General features: G+C 35.8%; 1 non-coding gene across 1 annotated transcript; it reads left to right on the top strand.

The window, feature by feature from the left end:
* The first annotated feature begins 9,918 nt into the window (after positions 1-9,918).
* On the top strand, positions 9,919-9,990 carry TRNAC-GCA (transfer RNA cysteine (anticodon GCA)). Its single transcript has one exon. It is a non-coding gene; the product is annotated as a tRNA-Cys (tRNA).
* The last annotated feature ends 10,900 nt before the right edge of the window (positions 9,991-20,890 follow it).

Genomic DNA, 20,890 nt, shown 5'->3' on the forward strand with positions numbered 1-20,890 from the left:
ACATCAGACTTCTCATCAGAAACAACACAAGTGAAAAAAAGTCAGTGGAGCAACAACTGCAAAATAATGAAGGGGACTTCCCAGTGCACCAGGCCTGAGCACATGTAAATCCATGGCTAATTCATTTCAATGTATGACAAAAACCACTGCAATGATGTAAAGTAATTAGCCTCCAACTAATAAAAATAAATGGAAAAAAAATAAAAAAAAAAATAAAAGCTTCTCCAATTTGGTAGCCAAAAAAAAAAAAAATGAAGGGGAAAAAAACTCATATGTAATCTATAATAATTTGTCATTGGCAACCTGAACTACAAGAATTAAGGAAAGTTGTTTAGGAAGAAGAAAATATATTTCAGATAGAAATATGGGTAAGGACAGAAGGGCGAGATTACAAAGGAGTATAAAAAAGCTTTTGAGGATGATAGATATGTTCATTGCTTTGATAGTGGTGATGATTACCTTGTTGTTGTTTAGTCACTAAGTCATGTTTGACTCTTTGCAACCCCATGGACTGTAGCCCGTCAGGCTTCCATGTCCTTTACTATCTCCTGGTTACCTAGGAGGAGACATATGTCAAAACATCAAATTGCACACTTGACATATGTGCAGTTTACAGTTAAAAAAAATACAACTATCATATATCCAGATATTCCTAGTCTAAATATTTATAAAATAGAAATAAAAGTATATATCCATACAATGGTTTGTACACTGTACACATACAGTGTTGACAGAAGCTTTACTCATAATATCCCTAAACTGGAAACAATCCAAATTTCCACCAGCAATTGAACAGTTCAGTTGGTAAGTAGTATATTCATACATTGGGATACTACTCAGCAAAATAAAAAAGGCATAAGCTGTTGATATTCTTAACAAAATGGATGAATCTCAAACTACTGATTAAAAATCGCCAGACACAAAAAGGTTGCATACTTTATGATTCCATTTATGTAAAGCTCTAGAGAATACAAATTAATGTGATAGGGTAATGGTAGCATAGGAAGAGGTAGCTTGGAGAGAAACTTCTGCACTCTTCCCCCAACCAAATAAATCACAGTTTTTGAAAATGACAGGTAAAGTGACAATAATTAATAAAATTAACATAGCTATAAGTATTTAATAACCTGGACAACAAAGTCAGGTATTTTTTAAGATGATAGTACAGAAGGATAAAGAGATGAGAAGTATGAATGAAATGTTCTGACATGGAATAATTAAAAAAAGTAAGTTCCATAAATATAGAAATGAGCAGAGGAAATATTCAAAGAAAAAATTATAAAAATCTATATGCATGCACACATGTACACAATTACTTGACATTTTTGAGTAAGATGTACAATATTCAGTTCTGAAAGCCCTGACTCTCAAGAAGACATTCAGCATTTCCTTTCTGTGAAATGTTTATATACCTAGTTAATATAATTGTTTCAGGCCACAAAAATTTTTCTTCCCATCTGCTAAGTTAGGCTTTTCATAATTTGTTATTAAATGACAGTCTTAAAATGTTTTAGTATTTTTCCATGTAGAATCTTAAATTTTCAACTGAATCATTGAAAGACATCTATAACAACAGGATTCAATAGCTTAGATTTATAAAAAATTTAAAAATGTATAATTAAACCTCTGACATCTGCTATTTCTCTTTTTTTTAATGCAAAGATCAAGATTCCACTGAAATGAGAAAACTGGGTGTTCTTTTGACTAATGCTTGTAATGTCTTTGAAAAGAAATTGTATTATAAAGAATATGAAAAATATGTAAATAATAGGCACTTAAGTCTAATTCAATTATTTCAAGACATAATGTAACCTACCATTTCTCTCCTCTTGAATGACAAAAACAAGATATTAAAGGAAACTGAGAAAGTAAAGGATGCTTCTAATTTTGCAAGACTGATTTTTTTCTCTAACTGGTACCTGAAAAGTTATCAGATGTTACATTTTAAAAGTTTAGATATATACCTGTATTAATGTGGTAAGAAGAGCACAGGACTAAGAACCAGAAGAGTCAAATTCTTGGCTCTAATCTAATCATATACTAGCAGTGCAATCTTGGCTGTACTATTAATGAGTTCCAGATCTAACTCCTCACCCGTAAAATAAGATAGTAATATGTATTCACTCTTACATCTCTGATGGGGTTGCTGAGAGAAATGAATGAGACAGTAGATGTGGGAAGGCACTGAAAAGTATTGCACATTAATTTAAATCTAGTTTAACTAAATTATATTAATTTTAAGTAATCCCATACATTAATTCATTCAAATGCATTTATTTGTACTTTTATATCGAAGTACATATACAGTGGTGAATAACAATGCAAAGTCCTCATACCACTGGTGCCTCAGTGGTTAAGAATCCAACTGTCAACTGCAGGAGACATGGGTTTTATCCCTGATCTGAGAAGACCCCACATACCATGGAGCAATTAAGCCCATGAACTACCACTATTGAGCCTGTGTTCTAGAGCATGCACCCACAACTACTGAGCCCACGTGTCCCAGGTACTGAGGCCCACCTTCCCTAGAGCCTGTGCTCCACAACAAGAGAAGCCACTGGAATGAGAAGTCCACATACCTATACTAGACAGTAGCTCCCTCTCACCACAACTAGAGAAATCCTGTGCAGCAATGAAGATCCAGTACAGCTGAAAGTAAATAAATAAATAAAATGTTTTAAAAAATCCTCATAAATCTGTCTTCTACTTGAGCATATACTGTAGTATATGCATGCATGCATGCTAAGTCGTTTCAGTCGTGTCCGACTCTGTGCAACCCTATGGACAGCAGCCCACCAGGCTCCTGCCATCCACAGGATTCTCTAGGCAAGAATACTGGAGTGGGTTGCCAGTTCCTTCTCCATAATGGTATATTAGTAAGTAAAAGTAAAAAGTCGCTCAGTCATGCCCAACTCTTTGCGACCCCATGGACTGTAGCCTACCAGGCTCCTCAGTCCATGGAATTTTCCAGGCAAGAGAACTGGAGTGGGTCCCCAGTTCCTTCTCCATTGTAGTATAAGGAAACATATAAAGACATTAAATGGTTATACAAGAAATGATATTAAGGGCCACAGAGGAAAGTAAGTTGGAAAATAATAGAGGCTGTTGAGAAGTAAGGAGATTGTTGCAACTTTTAGTAAGAGAATCAGAGAAGATCTCAGTGAAAGTGAAAGTGAAAGTGAAATCGCTCAGTCGTGTCCGACTCTTTGCGACCCCATGGACTGTAGCCTACCAGGCTCCTCTGTCCATGGGATTTTCCAGGCAAGAGTACTGGGGTATAAGTACTGGAGTGGGTTGCCATTTACTTCTCCAGGAGATCTTCCCGACCCAGGGATTGAACCTGGGTCTCCCTCATTGTATGCAGACGCTTTACCATCTGAGCCACCCGGGAAGCCCAGGCTACAAAGATAAGAAGGGAGCAAATGAATGAGCTATATGGATATCTGACAGAATTCTGCTTCAATCTAAGTGAACAATAAATGTAATAGCCCTGAAGCATATCTATGCCTGGAGGAGAAACAAGAATGCCATTTTGGCAAGAATGGAAGTCATTTGGAAAAGAGTAATAGAAGACAAGCTCATAAAGATAAAGTGATCCATATTACGTACAGCCCTCTAAGCCATTTTAAGGACTGTGTCTTTTATTTTTAAGACTTTGAGAAGTGATATGAACTGAATTGTATCTAGCAGAACACATGAGAAGAGGACAAAGGTAGAAGCAGAAGTTTACCACTAATCCAGAAGAGAGAGAATGCTAGTAACAGGTCATTATCATTGGGATGGAGACAAATGGACTGATTCTGGATGTTTTAAAATATTTACTATGTTAGTGGCTCCAAATAGTGAGACATTTCCTCCTCTTAGTCTTCTGTGGCTTCATTAAAGAAAAACCTAAAATAAGCACAGAAAATTGCATAATTAATAAGGATATACCGGTACATTTTTAAAGTGATTACACCTTATAGTCATAGTCCAGATTTTAAGAATCCCAGAATATTGACAACATATCAGAAACCCCTTTCATGTTCACTTCTAGTTGTTGCCACCTTCACCTCAGTAATCATTATAATGACTGCTGTAAACATATGAATTTTACATAATTTTGAACTTCACTGAAATAAAACAATATGTTATGGACTCTTGTGTATGGCTTCTTTCACTCAACATTATGTTTATGAGATCCATCCATGTTGTTATAAAAGGTTTGTATATTTTTATTGTTGTGTAATATTCCATTGCATGAATATTCCACAATTTGTTTCCCAATTTTATTCTTTTGGACATTTGAGTCTTTTTCAACTCTGGGTTAGGTTGAAGAGTAGTGCTGTGAACATCCTTGCATAATTTTTGTATAACATGCATTTGCATTTCTGTTGAGTATATGCATAAGTATGGAATTGTGTCATAGAGTGTGTGTGTGTGTGTATACATATGGATCCAGTTGGTTTTTCAAAGTGATTGTACCAGTGTACCAGTGTACACTTCTGCACTTTCCCAGGTGGCTCAGTGGTAAAGAATTTGGCTCCAATGCAGGAGATGTGAATTTGATCCCTGGGTCAGAAAGATCCCCTGGAGAAAGAAATGTCAACCCACTCCAGCTTTCTTGCCTGGGAAATCCCATGGACAGAGGAACCTGGCAGGCTTCAGCCCATGGGATTACAAAAGTCACAGTCAGACATGACTTAGGGACTAAACAACAACAGCAATCCATGTATACATGGCTCTGTTTCTGGACTTGGTATGTCATTCCACACTTCTAAATTACTAATAATGTACTGTCTTAATTATTATAGCCTTATAATAATTTTTATGTCTAAATAAGTCTTCCAGCTTTGTTCTTCTTCAGGATTGTGTTGGCTATTCTTGTCCCGATGCATTTCCATGTAGATTTATAATCAGATTGTCAGCTTTTACAAAAAACTAAAACCTCTAGGATTATTATTTTGATGCATTGAACTGATCAATTTATGGGGAAAGTGATTAAAATATTATGTCTTTCTGTTTGTGAATATGATAAATTCCTCTACTTATCTGGGTCTTTAATTTCTTTCAAAAATATTTTTATTTTAAAGGCCTTGCATCTATTTTATTTACCTTAGGGATTGAATACTTCTTACGTTATTAAAAATTATTTATATTAAACTTCATTTTCTATTTGTAGTTGTTATATAAATACAGTTTTTAAAGTTCTGACCTTGTAACAACCTATGTGGCTCAATTGACTTACTAATAGTAATTGTAAATTATTTTGGATTGTCTACAGACACAATCATGTAAAATTAATCATACAATTAAGGAAAGTTTTATTTCTCCCCTTCTAATTCTGGTGACTTTTAGTTTTTCTTCTTGCCTAGTAACACAAACTAGGATCTTCAGTAAAATGTTTAATAGAAGTGGTAAGAGTTAGCATGCATGCAATATTCCTCTTTTTAGGGAATTGAATTCAATTACTCATTACTAAATTTAATGTTTCCTGCAGCTAATTTTACAGAATTTTTAGATTTAAGCAAGTTTTCTTCAATCTCTACCTGGATAATTTTTATTATGAATAAAGGCTGAATTTTATCAAATATTTATTCTGCTTCAGTTGCATTTGTTATAGTGTTGTTTTTCTTTTTCTTGTTAGTGTAAGAGATTGTAATTGTTGATTGTTTTACTGAATAATTGTTGAATTTTAAATGTTAAACCTATCTTGTATTCCTAGGACAAACCTCACTTGGTTATGATGTGTCGTATTTTTGCATATATCAGGATTCAATTGCTAGAATTTTATTTAGAATTTTTGTGTCACTAGATAAAACAATGATCCAAATATTTGTTATCTATGGGAGACACATTTTAGATTTAAAGTCACAAATTGTTTTAATCTAAAAGGATGTAGAGAAGTATATCATGCAAGAAATAGCCAGAAGACAGTGGAGTGGGCATACTAATGGAGATAAAATAGACTTGAAGGCAAAAATGTTTCTAAAGACAAAAAAGGCAATTTTGTAGTGATAAGGGGGCTATTCTAACAGACATAACAATTATAAATGCCACTTTACCTAATCACATAAATCCACAATAGAAGTTGAAACTGAAATAATTTAAGGGAGAAATAGACAATTCAATAATAATAGTAGGGCCTATAAATCACCCACTTTGATCAATGAATAAGACAGCTAGACACAAGGTAATAGGAGACTTGAGCAACACTGTAAAGCAGCTAGACCTCTGTAAAACACTTGATCCAATAACAGCAGAATAAATATTCTTTTCAAGTAAAAATATAATATTCTCTAAGATAAAAGATATATTAAGACATAAGTCAAATTTTAAATTATTTAAATCATATAAAATATATTCTCCAGCTACAAATGGGATGCTGACTTTATGAAAATAAAAATAATTATAGGACAATGCTAGGAACAATTTTATGTCAAAAACACAGTTAAGTAGATGAAAGACAAATATCTAGAAGGACACACACTACTGAAACAAGCTCAAGAAGAAAATAAGTGAAAATATTAAGAGGATCAGAGTATCAGTTTATGTGACCAAATATCTAATGAGAGTCCAAAAACAGAGAATGTATAATGTAGAAAAGAGGAAATTATAAAAATCATAACAAAATTTTTTGAAGCTAAAGAACATGAATTAAGGGCTCATTGTGTACCCAGCATAATAAATGAAAGAAATGAGTAACTGCAAAACAAATATAAACAAACAAAAGATCTATACCTGAGCACAGCTCTGAAAATTTGGAGCTGCAAAGATTAAAAAAAGTTTCAATATATATAAATATATATATTCAATGTATTAAAATAGTTTCAAATATACAACAGTATATTAGACAAAAGAGCAAACATAGAAGCACACATCACATGGATTAATCTCATCTTGTCTAAATTGATTTTTTGCTTATTTCATGGTATTGACCAATGGCCAATACTACAAAATGTATTAAGTAAAGACAAATGATGCTCTGTAACCATGGGGCCCTTGGAAGGAAAGTTAAGACTGACCTAGACAGCATAACTGGGAAGACCCAGAGGAATGGGATGGGGAGGGAGGTAGGAGGGGGGATCGGGATGGGGAACACATGTAAATCCATGGCTGATTCATGTCAATGTATGGCAAAAACCACTACAATACTGTAAAGTAATTAGCCTCCAACTAATAAAAATAAATGAAAAAAAAAAAGCAGAGACATTACTTTGTCAACAAAGGTCCGTCTAGTCAAGGCTATGGTTTTTCCAGTGGTCATGTATGGATGTGAGAGTTGAACTATAAAGAAAGCTGAGCGCCGAAGAATTGATGCTTTTGAACTGTGGTGTTGGAGAAGACTCTTGAGAGTCCCTTGGACTGCAAGGAGATCCAACCAGTCATCCTAAAGGAGATCAGTCCTGGGTGTTCATTGGAAGGACTGATGTTGAAGCTGAAACTCCAATACTTTGGCCACCTGATGTGAAGAGCTGACTCATTTGAAAAGACCCTGATGCTGGGAAAGATTGAAGACAGGAGGAGAAGTGGGGATGACAGAAGATGAGATGGTTGGATGGCATCACTGACTCAATGGACATGGGTTTGGGTGGACTCCAGGAGTTGGTGATGGACAGGGAGGCCTGGCGTGCTGTGGTTCATGGGGTTGCAAAGAGTTGGACACAACTGAGCGACTGAACTGAACTGAACTGAACCATGGGCCCATGAGTTCTTTTGTGGACAGAGATTAACATTTTGTCAGCAGTGTATAATAATAATTGAATTGATGATTTGCAATGGGTTTTTGTGAGACTTGGGAAATTTCAATGATTAAGGCAGTGTATGCTTATGTGATCAGTTTGTTATAAAATATCTCCACAATGAATAGACTTTGAGCTTCCTGGTACCCAAACACTGCATCCACACTGGTAATCATTTGAGATCTGAAGCCAAAGTGCATCACTGCATGATATGAGATGGAAAGAAAGAAGATAGCATCTGAGACATTTGGACATTTGTCAATGCACATCCTTCTTTTTCTGATGCCATATCATATCCTTTGCTTCTTATGAATTCTTTGATGAATATAAACAGTGTAAATCCTATTAGTTGTTTCAACAATTGAAAACTTAAGGTGACTTATTCATAACTAAGACCCTGATGCTGGGTAAGATTGAGGGCAGGAAAGCAAGGTTCAACAGAGGATGAGATGGTTGGATGGCATCGCCAAATCAAAGGAGAGCAAACTCCAGGAGATAGTGAAGGGTGGGAAGCCTGGCGTGCTGCAGACTATGGTGTTGCAAAGAGTCAGGCTTGGCTTATTGACTTAACAGTAATAGCAAATGTATAACTAATAAAACATAAGACATACTAAAATGGATTATAATCTTACCTCTACTTTTTCAGGTGATCTATGTGTGGATGTGTGGCAGACCTACAGTGCAACTAGTAAAGCTTGGAGCAACTGGATAGAGATCTGTGGAAGGCAAAGAGGGATAAATGGCATGTTGGTAAGTTCATTGTTTCCTACTGCCGCTTTGTCAAATTAACACAAATACAATTGCTTAAAGTGATGCAAATCTAATATCTTTCAGTTCTGTAGTGTAGAAGTCTGATATGGTTACACTGGACTGAAATCATTGTGTCAATCAATACAGAACCATATTCCTTTTTAGAAGCTTTAAGGAAGAATCCATTTTGTTTTCTTTTTCCAGCTGGTAGGGTCTTCCCACATTCCTTGGATCATAGTCCATTCCTCCATTTTAAAAGTTAGGAATAACTGTTTAAATCCTCACATTGTAACAATCTGACACTGACTCCTCCTCTGCTTTATACTTTCACTTTTAAGGACCCTTTTGATTACATTTATTTCAACAGATAACCCAGGATAATGCCCCTATTTCAAAGTCTTCAGATCAGTAACCTTAATTCTGTTTGCAAACTCAAATCCCCTTTTCTCTGGAACCTATCACATTCACAAATTAGTAGGACAAGGACATCTTTGAGGGACCACCTTTGAGGGACCATTAATTTAAAACCTAAATTTTAAAAGACAATTAAAAATCTCAGGCAGGGGTCACTAGTGTGGGAGTGTAGCAGAATCTCTCCCTTTCAAGAAACAAGCATTTAAGTGAAGAAAATGCATACATATATAATACATGCAAATTATGGGTGTATATGTGTGCTGTGCTGTGTGTGCAAGCTCAGTTGTGCCTGACTCTTTGTGACCCCATGGACTATAGTTCACCAGGCTCCTCTATCCATAGGATTTTCCAGGCAAGAATACTGGAGCGGATTGCCATTTCCTACTGCAGGGGATCTTTCTGACCGAGGGACTGAACCTGTGTCTCTTATATATCTATAAACATCATTTAACATCTCTGTAAATTGTCCTGAAGGCAAACAACAAATGGTGAAACAGTCAAGAAAATCCACTAAATCATAAGAAAGAGTGTCTGTAATATTGAGTGTGAAAACAATGAAAAAAATGGTCTCAAAGAAATGTGGGACATATGCGTAGAGGAAGGACTGATGCTGAAGCTGAAGCTCCAATACTTTGGCCACCTGATGTGAAGAGCTGATTCATTGGAAAAGACCCTGATGCTGGGAAAGATTGAGGGCAAGAGGAGAAGGGGGCAACAGAGGATGAGATGGTTGGATGGCATCACCAACTCAATGGACATGAGTTTGAGCAAACTCCGGGAGATGGTGAGGGACAGGGAAGCCTGGCATGCTGCAGTCTACAGGATCACAGTTGGACACGACTGAGTGATTGAACAACAACGAATGCATAGTGGGGATACAAGGAGAGGAGAGAATTTCGAGAAGGAACCAGGAAGAATATTTGAAAAAATGATGATTGAAACTTGACAAGTTTGAAATGAAAAATACTTACATACACTTCCAAGAAGTACAGAAAACTCCAACTAAAATAAACAAAGATATAGCCACATCTATTCCCTGGTGGCTCAGATGGTAAAGCATCTGCCTGCAATGCGGGAGACCCAGGTTCGATCCCTGGGTTGGGAAGATCCCCTGGAGAAGGAAATCGGCAACCCACTCAGTACTCTTGCCTGGAAAATTCCATGGATGGAGGAGCCTGGTAGGCTACAGTCCATGGGGCTGCAAAGAGTCGGACATGACTGAGCGACTTCACTTCACTTCACTTCACTTCACTTCATATACATCACAGAATAGAACAATAGACATAATTGTTAGAGGTTGTTGTTTTTCAGTCATTCAGTCATGTCCAACTCTTTGCTGATCCCATGGACTGCAGCATGCCATGCTTCCCTGTCCTTCACCATCTCCTGGAGTTTGCTCAAACTCATATCAATTGAGTCAATGATGCCACCCAAACATCTTATCCTCTATCACCTCTTTCTCTTCCTGCCCTCAGTCTTTCTGGGCATCAGGGTCTTTTCCAATGAGTCTGCTCTTCGCATCAGGTGGCCAAAATATTGGAGCTTCAGCTTCAGCATCAGTCCTTCCAATGAATATTCAAGGTTGATTTCCTTTAGGATTGACTGGTTTGATCTCCTTGCTGTCCAAGGGACTCTCAAGAGTCTTCTCCAGCACCACAGTTTGAAAGCATCATTCTTCGGTGCTCAGCCTTCTTTATGGTCCAGCTTTCACATCTGTACATGACTACTGGAAAAACCATAGCTTTGACTATATGGACTTTTGTCAGCAAAGTAATGTCTCTGCTTTTTAATATGCTGTCTAGGTTTGTCATAGCTTTTCTTCTAAGGAGCAAGTGTCTTTTAATTTCATGGCTGCAGTCACCATCTGCAGTGATTTTAGAGCCCAAGAAAATAAAGTCTGTCACTGTTTCCATTTTTTCCCCATCTATTTGCCATGAAGTAGTGGGACTGGATGCCATGACCTTAGTTTTTTGAATGTTGAGTTTTAAGCCAGCTTTTTCATTCTCCTCTTTCACTTTCATCAAGAGGCTCTTTAGTTCCTCTTCACTTTCTGCCATAAGTGTGGTGTCATCTGCATATCTGAGGTTATTGATATTTCTCCCGGCAATCTTGATTCCAGCTTGTGCTTCATCCAACCCAGCATTTCACATGATGTATTCTGCATATAAGTTAAATAAGCAGGGTGACAATATAGAGACTTGACATAGTCCTTTACCAATTTTGGACCAGTTTTTTGTTCCGTGTCTGGTTCTAACTGCTGCTTCTTGACCTGCATACAGTTTTCACAGGAAGTAGGTAAGGTGGTTTGGTATTCCCATCTCTTGAAGGATTTTCCAGAGTTTTTTGTGATCTACACTGTCAAAGGCTTGGCATAGTCAATAAAGCAGAAGTAGATGTTTCTTGATTCTCTTGCTTTTTCTATGATCCAATGGATGTTGACAATTTGATCTCTGGTTCCTCTGCCTTTTCTAAATCCAGCTTCATACATCTGGAAGTTCTCAGTTCACATACTGTTGAAGCCTAACTTGAAGGATTTTGAGCATTACCTTGCTAGCATGTGAAATGAGTGCAATTGTGTGGTAGTTTGAACATTCTTTGGCATTGCCCTTCTTTGGGATTGGAATGAAAACCGACCTTTTCCAGTCCTGTGGGTACAGCTGAGTTTTCCAAATATGCTGGCATATTGAGTGTAGCACATTAACAGCACCATCTTTTAGGATTTAAAATAGCTCAGCTGGAATTCCATCACCTCCACTAGCTTTGTTCATAGTAATGCTTCCTAAGGCCCACTTGACTTCACACTCCAGGATGTCTGGCTCTAGGTAAGTGATCACACCATCATGGTTATCTGGGTCATTAAGACCTTTTTTGTATAGTTCTTCTGTGTATTCTTGCCACGAATCTTGCAGATTGTACTGCATCACAATTAAAAACTTTTCTGTTGCGAATGACATGATCAAAAAGTGTGAAGAAAGCCTTCATAATGGGAGAAAACAGTTGCATATCATAAATCTGATAACAGACCTGTACACAGACTACCTCAAAAACTCTTATAACTCTACCAAATGATGACAAATAACCTATTTATGTATGGGCATATGATGCACTTTGACAATTCTCTAAAAAAGATACAGAAATGGAAAATAAGTATTTGAAACGATGCTTAACTTGACTGGTCAACCAGGAAATGGACATCAGCACCTTCATGAGCTTTAACTTCACATTTACTAAGGTGACTATAAAATCATAGTTAATAACAAGAGTTTTTTGGGCTTCCCTCATAGCTCAGTTGGTAAAGAATCTGCCTGCAATGCAGGAGACCCAGGTTCAATTCCTGGGTCAGGAAGATCCCCTGGAGAAGGAAATGGCAACCCACTCCAGTATTCTTGCCTGGAGAATCCCATGGACTGTAGCCTGCCAGGCTCCTCTGTCCATGGGGTCGCAAGAGTCAGACATGACTTAGCAACTAAACTACTACTACTAACAAGAGTTTGGGTGACTATAAAAAATAGATAATAATTTGTGTTGAAGAGGATGTGGAGAAATTGGATCTCTCCTATACTGCTGATGAAAATGTGAATAGGGTATGCTCTTTGGAAAACAATCTGGCAATTCCTCAAAAAAAAATGTGTTTTTTTTTTTCTGTTAAGTATAGTTGATTTACATGATTACGTTAGTTTCAGGTCTGCAACATAGTGGTTCTACATTTTAAAATATTTTGTCACATTTAAAGTTATTATAAAATACTGGCTGTATTCCCTGTGCTATACAATATATCCTTGTAGCTTATTTTCTATACAATAGCTGGTGCCCCTTAATGCTCTTGGAGAAAGGAAAGGCAATTAACTCCAATATTCTTGCCTGGGGAATTCTATGAGCAGAGGAGCCTGGTGGGCTACAATCCATGGGGTTGCTAAGACTAGGACATGTCTTAGCTATTCAACAACAACAACAAAAACAACAACAATCTTTTACCTCTATCTTGTCCTTCCCACTCTTCCTCTCCTGACTGGTAACCACTAGTTTGTTCTCTTTGTGAGTTTGTTTCTGTTTCTTATATTCATTACTCTGTCTTATTTTTTAGATTCCACATATAAGTGGTAACAATTTTTTTTTCTCTTTGACTTTTGACTGAGTGTAATACCCTCCAGGCCCATTCATGTTGTTGCAAATGGAAAAATTTCATTCTTTTTAAGGCTGAGTAGTATTCCATTGCATATATATGTATGTATCTATATATACACACACATAATGTATATATATATATATACATACATATATACACCTCTTTATCCATTCATCTGTTGATGGATACTTAGGTTGCTTCCATATCTTGGCTATTGTAAATAATGCTGCTGTGAGCATTGGGGAGCATGTATCTTTTTGCATTAGTTTTTTCATTTTCTTTAGATATATATCCAAGAGCAGAATTGCTGGATCACATGGTAGTTCTATTTTCAATTTTTTGAGAAATGTCCATACTGTTTTCCACAGTGGCTGTACCGTAACATACCCAATAATAATGTTCTAGGGTTCCCTTTTCTCCACAATTTTGCCAACATTTGTTATTTTTGATCTTTCTAACGCTAGCCATTCTGACAGGTGTGAGATGATACCTCATTGTGGTTTTAATTTGTATTCCTCTGATGACTAGTCGTTTTGAATATCTTTTCATATTTCTGTTGGCTATTTGTGTATCTTCACTGGTAAAATATTTATTCAGGTCTTCTATTTTCAAATTTGATTGTTTAATATTGAGTTGTGTTAGCTGTTTATATATTTTGGATATTAACTGCCTATTGATTATGTCACTTGCAAATTTTTTCCCATTCAGTAGTTTGTCTTTTTGTTTTGTCAGTGGTTTACCTTTGCTGTGCAAAAGTTTCTAAGCTCAATTAGGTTTCATTTCTTTATTTTTGCTTTTGTTTCCTTTGGCTTAGGAGGCAGATCCAAAAAAACAGGGCCATATTTTATTTCAAAGGGTGTTCTGACTATATTTTCTTCTAGGAGTTCTAGGATTTCTAGTCTTACATTTAGGTCCTTAATCCATCTTGAGTTTATTTTTGCATATATAAGTTGTTTCTCTATTTTGACTCTTATGAATAGCATTGCAAAAAGCATTTGTGTATACTTTTTTGTGTATACATTTACTTCAATTTTTCTTGGATATAACTAGTAGTAAAATTAAGCATAGAGTTACCATATGACCCAGCAGTTTGGCTACTAGCTATCTATCCAAGATTAGTGAATACAAATGTCCACACAGAAATGTGTACACAAATATTTGTTGAAATGTTATTCACAATAACCAAAATATAGAAATAATTTATATACCCATCAATTGATGAATGGATAACTAAAATGTGATACATCCATACAGTGTAATATTATTCTTTGGCCATAGACAGGAATGAAGTACTGAAGCTTGATAAAATGTTGACTGACTTTGAAAACATTATGCTAAGTGAAAGAAACCAGTCAAAAAGGTCACGAATTGTATGATTACTTTTTTTGAGATATAATTGATATTAACCTATTGTAAGTATGAGGTGTACAGCTTGTTGATTTGATACACTTATATATTTCAATATGATTATCATCATGGTGTTATCTAACAATTCCATCACGTCACATAATTATCCTTTCATTTTGTAGAGAGGACATCTATGGTCTAATCTCTTAGCAACTTTGAAATATATAATATAGTATTATTAACTATACTCACAGTGCTTTGCATTAGATCTCCAGAGCTTATTCTTTTTCGAACTACAAGTTTATACCCTTTGACCAACATGAAATGCCCAAGACAGTCAGTTCCAAAGAGATAGGAAGTAGATTTTTCATTACTTAGAACTTGGAGTCAAGTGTTGGGAGCAAGTGTTGATGAAATACAAGGCTTCTTTTTGAAGTTATAAAAATTTCCTAATCTTAGATTGTGGTGATGGCAGCAAAAACTCTGTGAACATACTAAAATCCTGAATTGTACACTTTAAAAGGGTGAGTTTTATGGTGTATGATTTGTACCTCAATAAATACTATTTAAGAAGAAATCCCAGCACAAGCAAAAAGGTTGTAACAAAATAAGAAATGCAATCATAGCACACAACTTTGTTCATGTTCTTTATATTCTCATACTAATATAAACACGAGTTCTCTTTAAACTTTTCAAATAATCTGTAGGCAAAGTTTGGACAACTTCAATTCTGTTACTAAAAATTATACAAATGTTTTCAGTTGCCATGACAAAGTATAGGTATAGACAGTAAATGTAAGGTAATGGGAAGAGGTAGGATAATTGAAGTGAAAATACAAGTGGTAGTAAATTTTCTTACAAAGTGCAAATTGAGAGACTTTGTTTACATTTGATGGAACAAGATACTAGGGCATAAGTGTATTATTTACATAGAGGTACTGAAAATAGATATGTCATTGTATTTTCATGGTATTAATTTTATAGGATATAAGTAATATCAACCCTAACCTATGTCAGGAAGCCAAAAGATAATGTGCAAAATTGATTGGTTGAGACTTAACAGTGTAAGCATATTATTTAGAGCCATGAAAGTGACAAGTATAATAAGTTAAAATATTTGAGAATGGTTCCCTCCATGGAAGAATAGAGCCTAGGATTGTTTTAATAATAAATCTTTCTCTTTTATTTGATTAAAACATATTATTTGGTTGAAAAATGTATTTTTAATGTATAAGTTTGAAAAAATCTTTTAAAAAAGAAACCAACATTGATTGTTGAAAATTTATATTGACAAATAAAATTAGGTGCTGAAAATACTCTGTACATAAAAAGGTTCCAAAATATACATACTGTACTGCAACACTAGCTCCTTGGCTGAGTCCTAAGAAGGGCATGAAAATTATTCTTTTAAGCCTGAAAAAAAAGACCTTGATTGAAACTCCCTAAATAATGATGGACATAGTGAATGTCGGCTTCCACCACTCCTCAGTGGCTTGAACATATTCCTGAAAATCAGGAGACAGTTGATGGAACTAAAAAGCAGTTAATTTGAAATGAATAAAAGGAACTGACTCTTTACAATAGATATAGTTGACCTGTGAAATCTCTGCCATAGCATGTTACTGAGAGAAGTCATTTGCAGCTGGATTAAAACTGAATTCTGAATTTTTACAGCCATACAAACTAAGGAAAGAGTAGGAAAAGTAAGCCTTGAAATAAAATGCACCTCCATATAAGCTTTTTTTGCAAAAATAGCTGTTAGAAAATGGATATTAAATGCTTTACATATTGGATATAGAAATGTTTAAATTTTGTTCCAAAAATTAGCATATTGTGAGTATTCTGTTATCCCTCCCTCAAACTTAACCACATATGTAGAAAGAGATTGAATAAAAAGAATTTTTAATATTTTCTTTTCACTAACAGCTGTACCTGACAAATACAGGAAACACTAATAAGCATGGAGGTTATGCATCTTATTAGACTATCATTTCCTCCTCAGAGAGCAAACTTTAAAAATTCTTTTTATTTTTTTCTTTTCCTTTATTGGCTGCATTGCATGACATGTGGCATACTATTCCCCAACCAGTGACTGAACTCGTGCCTGCTGCTGTAGAAATGCAGAGTTCTAACCACTAGACATCCAAGGAAGTCCTGACCAAAATTTTTTTAAAAGAAAGTTCACTGATAATGAGTGATGTTGAGCATCTTTTCATGTGTTTTTGTGCCATCTGTATGTCTTCCTTGGAGAAATGTCTGTTTAGTTCTTTGGCCCATTTTTTGATTGGGTCATTTATTTTTCTGGAGTTGAGCTGGAGGAGTTGCTTCAATGTATGACAAAAACCACTGCGATGATGTAAAGTAATTAGCCTCCAACTAATAAAAATAAATAGAAAAAAAATAAAAATAAAAATAAAAATGACCAAAAATAAATAAATAAATAAAAAAAAGAAAGTTCAGTCGCTCAGTTGCGTCTCACTTTTTGCAACCCAATGGACTGCAGCATGCCAGGCTTCCCTGTCAATCACCAACTCCCAGAGCTTGCTCAAACTCATGTCCATCGAGTCTGTGATGCCATCCAACCATCTCATCCTCTGTCGCCTCCTTCTCCTCCTGCCCTCAATCTTTCCCAACTTCAGGGTCTTTTCCAATGAGTCACCTCTTCTCATCATTGGAGCTTCAGCTTCAGCATCAGTCCTTCCAATGAACATTCAGGGCTGATTTCCTTTAAGACTGACTGGTTTGATCTTGCTGTCCAAGGGACTCTCAAGAGTCTTCTCCAACACCACAGTTCAAACACATCAGTTCTTAGCCTCTCAGCTTTCTTTATGATCTTTATGGCAAAATTCAGACTTACATTGAAGAAAGTAGGGAAAATCACTAGACCATTCAGGTATGACCTAAATCAAATCCCTTATGATTATACAGTGGAAGTAACAAATAGATTCAAGGGATTAGATCTGATAGACAGAATGCCTGAAGAACTATGGATGGAGGTTCATGACACTGTACAGGAGACAGGGATCAAGACCATCCCCAAGAAAAAGAAATGCAAAAAAGCAAAATGGTTTTCTGAGGAGGCCTTACAAATAGCTGAGAAAAGAAGAGAAGCTAAAGGCAAAGGAGAAAAGGAAAGACATACCCATCTGAATGCAGAGTTGCAAAGAAAAGTGAGGACAGATAAGAAAGTCTTCCTCAGTGAGCAATGCAAAGAAACAGACAAAAACAATAGAATGGGAAAGACTAGAGATCTCTTCAAGAAAATTATAGATATCAAGGGAACATTTCATGCAAAGACGGGCACAATAAAGGAGAGAAAACTATGGACCTAACAGAAGCAGAAGATACTAAGAAGAGGTGGCAAGAATACACAGAACTATACAAAAAAGATCTTAATGACCCAGATAACCACGATGGTGTGATCACTCACTAGAGCCAGACATCCTGGAATGTGAAGTCAAATGGGCCTTAGGAAGCATCACTACAAACAAAACTAGTGGAGGTGATAGAATTCCAGTTGAACTATTTCAAATCTTAAAAGATGATGCTGTTAAAGTGCTGCACCCAATAGGCCAGCAAATTTGGAATACTCAGCTGTAGTCACAGAACTGGAAAAGGTCAGTTTTCAGTCCAATCCCAAAGAAAGGTAATGCCAAAGAATGTTCAAATAACTGCACAACTATACTCATCTGACACACTAGCAAAGTAATGCTCAAAATTCTCCAAACTAGACTTTAACAGTAAGTGAACCAAGAATTTCCAGATGTTCAGGCTGGATTTAGAAAAGGAATAGGAATGAGAGATCAAATTGCCAACATCTGCCGGATCATAGAAAAACCAAGAGTTCCAGAAAAACATCTGACTATGCCAAGGCCTTTGACTGTATGGATCACAACAAACTGCGGAAAATTCTTAAACATGGGAATACCAGACCACTTGATCTGCCTGCTTAGAAATCCGTATGCAGATCAAGAAGCAACAGTTAGAACCAGACATGGAACAATGGACTGGTTCCAAATTGGGAAAGGAGTACATCAAGGCTGTATATTGTCACCCTGTTTATTTAACTTATATGCAGAGTACATCATGTGAAATGCTGGGCTGGATGAAGCACAAGCTGGAATCAAGATTGCCGGAAAAAATATCATAACCTCAGATATGCAGATACCACCACCCTTATGGCAGAAAGTGGAGAGGAACTAAAGAGCCTCTTGATGAAAGTGAAAGAAGGAGAGTGAAAAGCTGGCTTAAAACTCAACATTCAAAAAACTAAGATCATGACATCTGGTCCCATCACTTCATGGCAAATAGATGGGAAAACAATGGAAATGGTGACAGATTTTATTGTGGGGTGGCTCCAAAATCACTGAAGATGGTGACTGCAGCCATGAAATTAAAAGACACCTGCTCCTTGGAATAAAAGTTATGACCAACCTAGATAGCATATTAAAAAGCAGAGACATTACTTTGCTGACAAAGGTCTGTCTAGTCAAAGCTATGGTTTTTCCAGTAGTCATGTATGGATGTGAGATCTGGACCATAAAGAAACCTGAGCACCAAAGAATTAATGCTTTAAAGAAAAGACAGATTTTTTTTTTCCTGTCACCACTACGAGTAAAAACATTGCAAATATAGACAATAGAGATGTACTGTCACATCCATCTCTAGTATCAGATAATGGTTATTAAGCTTGGCAAAATATTTACTAAAAATTAATTATGAATAAATGATAAGTTAGGGATGTCTGCTCTCATCACTTCTACTCAGCATTATACTGGATGTTCTAGCCAAGGCAGTTGGGCAAGGAAAGGAAATAAATCCATTCAGATTTGAAAAGAAGTAAATATATCTGTATTTACTGATGAGGTGATCTTACATGTAGAAAATCCAAAGGCATTTCGCAGAAGAACTATTAGAACTGATAAACAGGTACAACAACTTTGCAGTACACAGATCAATATCTTAAAATAATAATTTGCATTTCTGTGTCCTAATAGTGAACAATCAAAAGTGAAATTAAAAAATAAATTGTAGAATTGATTCAAATGAATTCTTTTTAATGGCTGAATAATATTCCATGGTGTATATGTACCACAGCTTCCTCATCCATTCGTCTGCTGATGGGCATCTGGGTTGCTTCCATGTCCTGGCTATTATAAACTGTGCTGCAATGAACATTGGGGTGCACGTGTCTCTTTCAGATCTGGTTTCCTTGGTGTGTATGCCCAGAAGTGATGTAAAGTAATTAGCCTCCAACTAATAAAAATAAATGGAAAAATAAAAAAATTAAAAAAAGAAAAAAAAATTGTACTTTACCAAAGGATCAAAAAGAACAAAATATTCAGGGATAAATTTAATATAATAAGTACTGTATTTTTAAATTTAAAGCTTCAAAATATCATTTAAATAAATTAAGCAAATGAAAATGCTTCTTGTTCATGTACCAGAAAATATAATATATTGTTATGATGCAAAGAGTTCCTGTATTGAATCATAATTTCAATGCAACCTTATCAAAATTCTAGCTTTTTTCCCCAGAAAACTGACAGGCTGCTCCCCAAACCAATACAGAAAAATAAAGGCCTCTGAATAGCAACATATTTTGAAAAAGAAGAACAAAATTGAAAGACTTACCAATTTCAAAACTGACTACAAAAGTACAGAAATAATTACAATGTGGAACTGGCATAAAGATAAATACATAGGTAAGTGGAATAGAGTTTAGCATACAGAAATAAATACATTTACCATTAATTGATTTTTGACAATGTTACCAAAATAATTCAATGGAGAAGAATATAGATCTTTCAACAACTGATGCTGTGACAACTGATATACCCATGCAAAAGAATGAAGTTGGACCTCACACTATGTAATAACATTAGTTTGAAGTGGATGATAAATCTAAATTTAAGAACAAAAGCTTGTAAACTATTAGAAGGGAACATAAGAGTACATTTTTGTGGCCTTGGGTAAGGCAATGAATTTTTCCATACAATATCATAAACAAATGCAACCAAATAAAAATAGATAAATTGTACTGCACCAACATTAAGATCATACTTCAAAGAGCAACATTTATAAATTAAAAAGATACAGAATGAGAGACAAGTATGTTAATACTATATCTGATGAGGACCTTGTATTAGTATATGTAAAGTACTCTTATAACTGTATGATAGCAAGATGAATAGACCCTTTAAACATGTGGAGAGAGATGTGAGTGCTGGACCATAAAGAAGGCTGAGAACCGAATAACTGATGCTTTCAAACTGTGGTGCTGGAGAAAACTCTTGAGAGTTCCTTGGACAGCAAGGAAATCAAACCAGTCAGTCCTAAAGGAAATCAACCCTAAATATTCATTGGAAGGACTGATGCTGAAGCTGAAACTCCAATACTTTGGCCACCTGATGTGAAGACCTGACTCACTGGAAAAAATCCTGATGCTGGGAAAGATTTAAGGGTAGGAGGAGAAGGGGGCAACAGAGGATGAGATGGTTGGATGGCATCATCGACTCAATGGACATGAGTT

This window comes from Odocoileus virginianus, unplaced genomic scaffold (assembly GCF_023699985.2).
Source record: "Odocoileus virginianus isolate 20LAN1187 ecotype Illinois unplaced genomic scaffold, Ovbor_1.2 Unplaced_Contig_61, whole genome shotgun sequence".
Taxonomy (NCBI): Eukaryota; Metazoa; Chordata; class Mammalia; order Artiodactyla; family Cervidae; genus Odocoileus; species Odocoileus virginianus.